Source organism: Gossypium hirsutum, chromosome D13 (assembly GCF_007990345.1).
Source record: "Gossypium hirsutum isolate 1008001.06 chromosome D13, Gossypium_hirsutum_v2.1, whole genome shotgun sequence".
NCBI lineage: Eukaryota > Viridiplantae > Streptophyta > Magnoliopsida > Malvales > Malvaceae > Gossypium > Gossypium hirsutum.
Window position 1 is genome coordinate 18,162,883 of NC_053449.1, and position 7,468 is coordinate 18,170,350.

Genomic DNA, 7,468 nt, shown 5'->3' on the forward strand with positions numbered 1-7,468 from the left:
AAAAGAAAAGGGCATTTTTAAAAGAAATAAAAAACCAAAGGGCCCAAAAATAAATATATTGACTAGTCACATCGCGTCAACCGTGTCAGCGATGTTAGCTACGTGATTGGTCAGGGTCATTTTTCAGGCCGATTGAGTTTCTTTTAAAAGGGAGGGTGGGGTTGTTTTTGGTCCCCAGTTAAACTATTCAGTGAAATAGAAGAAGAGAAAAGAAGAGAAAAAAAAAGTTGTCTTCGTTTCAAAGTTAATAAATACAATTAAAGTATGTAAATATAGTTTGAAGTGCATGTATTATATTAAAAGTAGTTATTATAATGAAATAATTAATTAAATTTATTTTTTGCAATAATTAATTAAATTTATTTTGTCTACCTTTTCAAAGAAAATGTTAAGACCAATTCTTCGAAATATTTGGATAATATTACGAGTGGGGTTGGTAAGGGACACTCGATTTCTGAGGGACGAGGCTCAAGATTGTAAAGGTCAATTTAAAAATTTTGGTAACGCGAGAGTCCTTTTATCTGATTCAATGAATTCCATGGTGGAACTCATACACTCCCATGTCGAGGAAAAATCTGAAGAGAAGATGACGCAGAATGCAATCACGTCTTGGGAGAAACCTAGTTCAGCAAAACATTAAAGGTTACTGCTTGATTTTATCTTTATTATTATGAATTTAACTATTTTTTCCTGGAATTGTCAAGGGTGTGCAAGTAGCAAGTTTCCTTGCATCTTTTGTGATTATAGCAGGGATTTGAAACCTGACATTGTCGGCCGCTTAAAGACAATAGTTAATGGGGGTAAAAATGATTTAATTATTGCTAAGCTTGGGTTTGAATTCTCTCATCGACTGGAGGCAGTTGGCTTCTCTGGTGGTATTTGGATTGGGTGGAATGAGTTGATTTGTGTTAAGATACTCCAAGTCACCCCCAATATGTTTTGACACGGACTTCCAATAGATCCTTCAAATGTCCTGTTTAAGTTGTGTTTGTTTATGGAATTCCCAACAGTCGAAAATGGATGTCTCTTTGGGGAGATTTGAAAATAAACATTCTTAATAATGGATCTCTGTGGATGGAAATTGGGGATTTTAATGCCCTTTTATCTTCGTGTGAAAAAAAAGGGTGGTTGAACTACTGGTAGCAGATGGTCCCTTTTCGAGGAACTTATGGAGGAAGCCGAACTGAATGATTTAGGTTTTAGAAGATCTCTATTCACATGGAACAGAGGTGTTGTCTTTTAACGCTTGGATAGAGCTATTGGTAATGATGCTTGGGTTGCTGGCTTTCCAAATTGCTTAGTAACTCACCTTACAAGGCTCAAGTCAGATCATAGGCCACTCTTTTTGTCTCTTAGACCTTTTCTCCATCCCTCTAAGGGGTGATTGTTCTATTTTCTGGCAGGTTAGGTATAACATTTGGGATTCTTTGAGTTTGTCAAGGAAAAATAGAGCTTTGTTGGTTGTATGGTTGATTCAAATTCCCACTTTACGAGTCAAGTCAGAATATGGAATAAGAATGTTTATAGGCATATTGGACTTTGTAAAATAAGGCTAATCTCAAATCTCACCAAGATTCAGAGAGATATGGACCTCTCTAATAATGATCATCTTCATGAGTTAGACTTGGCGACCCGTACAGTACTAGAAAATGTTCTTCACCATGAGGAACTACTTTGGAAACAAAAAGCGAGGTGTAATTGGCTCTTGTTGGGGGATAGAAATACTAGATTTTTTCATTGCCAAACAATTCGAAGAAAAAAATAGAATCTAATAACAACATTAAAAAATGAGATGAGGGAATGGATTTTCAATGAAGAGGAACTCCAAAACGAAGCAATTCAATTTTTTTAGAAATTATATGATGAGGTACCAAGGCCGATGAGGAACTTACCTGCTAGTTCTTTTCTTAAACCTACGGAGGGGGAGATCCAATTTCTAAGTAAAATAGCTTCTGAAGATGAAATAAAAGTTAATTTTCTTTGACATGGGCCTGCTAAAAGCTCCAGGTAGTGATGAGTATGTCGTTTTCTTCTTCCAAAGCCAATAGGATCAAGTTGGTATATCTGTCTGCACGTGGGTTAAGAAGATATTTGAGGAGGAGGGGATTGATCCAAAGTTGAATAACACTTTAATTGTCTTTATTCCTAAGGTTCAAAACTCTGAGAGCTTTTCTTATTTCTGACTTATTAGTTTATGCCCGATTCTCTACAATTTGGTTATGAAGGTGGTGGCTAATAGATTCAAGGTGATTTTCCAAGAATCGTAGGCAAAGAGAAAACAGGTCTTATTGCAGGCATCATGTGATCCACTCCATTAAAAGTAAGCAAAAAGATAGAAAATGGCTAGCAGTCAAAATTGACCTCGAGAACGCTTATGATCGAGTACGATGAGACTTCATTGATGCCTCCTTTCGGGCTGTAAGTATTCTTGATTTATTTTTTAATGTTATTATGTCTTCCATCAGCTCTTCTACTTTGTAGATTATATGGAATGTAACTCCAGCCTAGAAGTTTCGCCCAGTCAGAGGAGTCGGTTAGGGATGCCCTTTGTCTCCCTACCTTTTTATTTTATGCATGGAATGGATTGGGCATAGTATCCTTTCTAATGTTAATACAGGTAGATGGGTGTGTATTCATCTATCCTGTTCGAGACCCCTACTTATTTGGGCTATGCAGATGACTTCATTTTTTTCTGCCAAGCCGAGGAAAGCCAAGCAAAAATCCTGAAAGAATTCTTGAAAAATTTTTGTGATTATTTTAGGAATAGGATTAACACTCATAAGACTAATGTTTGCTTCTCGTGAGGAGTTGAAGATAGTATAACAGATGGTTTGTGCAATATTCTCGGGTTCCGTAAAGTTTATTGCTTGGGGAAATATTTGGGAGTTCCTTTTTTCATAATAGGATAACTGCTAGTACTTTACGTTTTGTTGTCGACAAGGTTCAAAGTAGATTTTAAAGTTGGGATGCAAGAAAGTTGTCGCTAGTAGGAAGGGCCACTTTGGCCCAATTAGTGTTGATAACGATACCTAGTTACTTCATGTAGTCAATGATGATTCCAAAAGGGCTCTGTGAGGAAATTGAGGAAACGGTAAGACAATTCATTTAGGGGACTTCTAGTGGTGGGAAAAATGGCTTTGTTCAGCTAGGATAATGTGTGCCAACCACGTGAGTATGGTGGTCTAGGGCTTCGGAAGTTGCGAGATCATAACACATCCTTTATGATGAAATTGGGCTATAGTATTGGTACTGATTCTAATGCTCTTTAGGTATAGGTTTTACGAACTATGTATGGAATGCCTAGTGGATTGTCTGAGACAATATCGCATGGTACATGTTCTTTCTTGTGGAAAGCCATTACAAGAACATGGCCCTTTATTCGAGAAGACCTTTTTTGGTTAGTAAGGGATGGGAAAAAATTAGATGTTGGCAAGATACATGGATTCCAAATGTGGGACCGTTAGGTAACTTTATTCCTGGTCATTCTAATTTGGATATGGATTGTGTGCTGAGTGATATGGTCTCAGGGAATGGTGAGTATAATATTGACCTCTTTTGTCTTTAGTTACCAGAAGACATAATCATAAGAATTGCAGGGATTCTGCCTTCCCACTCGAGTGCAAGAGTTGATAGGATTATATTGGGGTAACTCGACAAGTTGCTTCTTAATCAAGAGCACTTATGGGAAGTTACAGGAAGGAACATGGAATAAGAAAGACTCAAGATCGCACATTCCCAGGAAATTTCAGGGTCCCCAATGGGTCTGGTTCTTCATATGGCTTCTTCTTAAACACTGATTATTGACCAAGGAAGAAGTGGTTCGTAAAGGCTTTAGACATGACTTGAATTATGGAGTCTATGGAAATGTTTCCAAAGATGTTCTCCATGTTCTTGGGATTGTTCTACTGTAAGGAATATTTGGAATCTCTTAGTACCATATGATTGGCTAACCAATTTTTATTCGAGTAGTTTGCAAGATTATCTTCTTCTTAATTTGCAGGTCATCAGGATTGGTACGTAAGAGATGTAGATTAGAAATGCCTCTTCGGGATTATTGCGTAGCGTCTTTGGAAGATCATAACATCTTCATTTTTCAGTGGGTTACTTGGAATGCTAACGAAATCATCAAAGTATCATTCAGTTATGAAAGATAGTATATCTCCCACAACAAGGAAGCATCGGTCAGGTCAGAAAGAAAGTCACCACAACCTCATTTGGATGGCAACTGGGAGTGTTTGAATATCGATGATTCTTTGAAAGATTAAGGTGGCTTTATTGTGGGAAAGAGTATAGCAAGAAACTCTGAAAGACAATGGATCCTGGGTTTTAATAATTTTTGGGAAATTGTTCTATTTTCGATGCTAAATTGTGGGGCATTTGGGATGGCTTGACCCTTCTTTGTTAACATGGTTTTAGTAGCGTGTTAATTGAAACGGATAATCTTCAGGCAGTAAAAGCTATTCAGGAGAGGACAAAAAATTGCTCTAAGTCTGCATTGATCAGAAGAATTCAACAATTGTTGTTACGTTTTGAACAATGAAATGTGCGCCATATCCTCATAAAAGATAATCAGGATGCTGATAGATTGGTTAAACTAGCACATCACAGATCTTATGATTTATGCTTGTATGATGCCTCTCCGATATGCGGGATGATTTAGGCTTTGTAATTAGTTTAAGTGGATCACACTTCAACGAGTGTCTTCTCTAGTAAATGTGGATCACACTTCATCGAGTGTCAACGAAACAGTAAATTTTTTAAATCACAATTTATTTTTTGACACCTTATATATGATATTTATTTATATGAAAGAAAAAATTCCAAAATTAATTAATTCAATTATTGTGAATTCTGCTAAAAAACTAAAATTTATTCCAAAATTAAATTTTAGTAGTGGCTTTTAAAATTTTATATTACAATATCATATATTGAAGGGAGTAGAAATATCTGGAGCTAGAAGTGAAACACTTATTCTTGCAAGCTTTCTTTTTTTCTTATTCACATTTCACACCGAACAAATTAATAATTTAGAGTTGGGTCTCATTAGATTTGCTCAAGGGTCAGGTCATTCGGTTTGGCCGAAAGGCCTGTTTGAAAAGTGGGAGTGTTTGGGTCAAAATAGAGATCCGAAAAATAGGTTTGAGCAAAAAAATAATGCCCATTTAAAAAATGGGTCGGGCCTCGGGTAAGGTATTTTTGGCCAAGGTCCAGCTCGAATTCACAAAAGGACAAAAAAATGTTATTTTTTGTTCTTTTAATGTTATTTTCTTGTTGTTTTCTCCCTATTTTGATACCATTTCACTATTATGTTACTATTATTTTGTTGTTATTATTTGGATATTGTATAGCACTTGTTTTATTGGTAATTTTGTTATTATTTTAGAGGCATTTGCTTGTTAAGTTGCATTTATCTTGGTGTTTTAAGTATACACATTTTTTAAAATTAATTTTCAATTTATTAAGAAATATTTATTTTAATATTTTTAGTATTTTTGATGTATTATATATATTTCAAAATTATATAAAAATAATTTAAAAAATAATACAGGCGGGCCAGGGCCACATTTTAGTATTTTTATCCTGGTCGGGTGTGGATAAAATTTTAGGCACATTTGTTGGGCCGGGCTAAACATGGGCCTAATTTTTTTGTTAGACCCAACCCGAACCCGACCCGGCCCATTCCTCTTGTTCTCATAGATTTTACATTAAAGATGAACCAATCATTTTCCATGATGGAAAATTGAACAAGTGGCTCATATTCTTAGGCCTAGATTATCTTTTGATTCGAATATGCTAAACGAGCATTATAAAAATAATAATAATATTAAGTGTTTTCAAAATATGTTTCATTACTAAATTATGCTAACGTTTAAGAGTAGGTAAATCAACTTTCCAATTGATGAAAATAAAATAAATATTTGATTTAGTGATAAGCGCGTTTATTGTATATGAAAAGAAAATTCGAACTTTTATTTTTTAAAAATTCAAAACAACAAACAAAAAATGCTTACTTATGCATATCCATTTATTTATTATTTTCATTATTCTTAATATATAATAAATGCTAACCAACAAACCAATTACTCCTAACAAATTTGGATTGAAATAAAAATTTTAAATTTTTTTATATATTAATATATATTTAATTGAGATATTAATTTTTTATTTTATCATAAAGTTTAATTTTATAGATATTTGATTTAACATATTTTTATAAATTTTTTATCATGCCTTACTTACAGTTGGCGAGATTTGGGGATGTTGCATTGATACAGAGGTTCGACTTGAGGGCAAACATACTATCCGCCTTGGTTGAGCAATGGTGCTTGGAGATCCACACTTTCCATATGTCGTACGGGAAGTGCACAATCATATTAGAGGACGTCGCTATACAACATGCTATACGAGTTGACACCACGTGGTCACGGGAAGAAGCAAAGTTTTGGAACCTTCAATTGTATCTAACAGATTGCTTGGATGGTCCCTCGTTGTTGGGGAACAAAACTCCACGAATTTCACATTCTCATGGTTGAAAGAAAATTTTAAGGACTTATCGAGCACCGCCATTGAGAACGAGCTGAGGTGCACTTTCTATGGAAGGGACTAATTATTAACCGCCAGATGATAGAGGTGTCCGCCAGAGTGAAACTAATATATATAATTTAAATTAAGTAACATTAATTTAACTTATTTAATTGCAACATGTGACTTGACTCGTTTAAGTAACCCATTCTATTGTATTGTGCACTTTCTATGGATGTCGTTTCTACATTGAACATAGCGACCCTTATTCCACAATAGGTTCATGCCAAAACAAATGTGTGTGCATTAACGTGTTGGTGCTAAACCTCTCAACGATTGAGTGGTACAACGCTGATCAAGTTATGTAACAGTTTGGATGCCAACAAATTGTGTCAAATGATGCACAATGATTTGATGATGTTTACGATAAGACCAATAGGGGAAAATACGGAGCGGATCGGGTCGTGGAACATCAGGATTATGTAGCACTATGGAACACCCAGTATGAGAGGTGGTCTGAGATACACTCCTATATGTTTGACTTCAGTCCCTCGGAGGAATACATATAGTGGTACATGGCCCGAAGGTGCCCTTTTTTATATGGTGGTCAACTCATGATAGTCCCGAATCACGACTACAGATGAGAAAGTCAACCTATGGCAGAGCCCGACATGAAGACCAACCTTCGAACACACACACACTTCACCGGACCAATGGGTTAACGCTTTTGGGGAGGGGTCTTAGAGCAATGCATATCACTAGAAGATAGGTGGTTGCAATTCAACTTACATGCAACCGCAGTCACCTATAATATTTGATATGTTTGGATCAACGATGATACCATGCACTCCACCTGTAATAGCCCATTTTTAGTGAAATCAAAATGGTGGTTTCGGGACCACAAATCTGATAAGAAAATATTTATTTTATTATTCTAATGTTTATG

The 7,468-nt window shown here is 35.6% G+C and overlaps 1 long non-coding RNA gene across 1 annotated transcript; it reads left to right on the plus strand.

The window, feature by feature from the left end:
- Positions 1 to 202: 202 nt before the first annotated feature.
- On the plus strand, positions 203 to 6,758 carry LOC121225051 (uncharacterized). Its single transcript, XR_005922805.1, has 2 exons — positions 203 to 2,418; positions 6,243 to 6,758. It is a non-coding gene; the product is annotated as an uncharacterized lncRNA (long non-coding RNA).
- Positions 6,759 to 7,468: the final 710 nt, after the last annotated feature.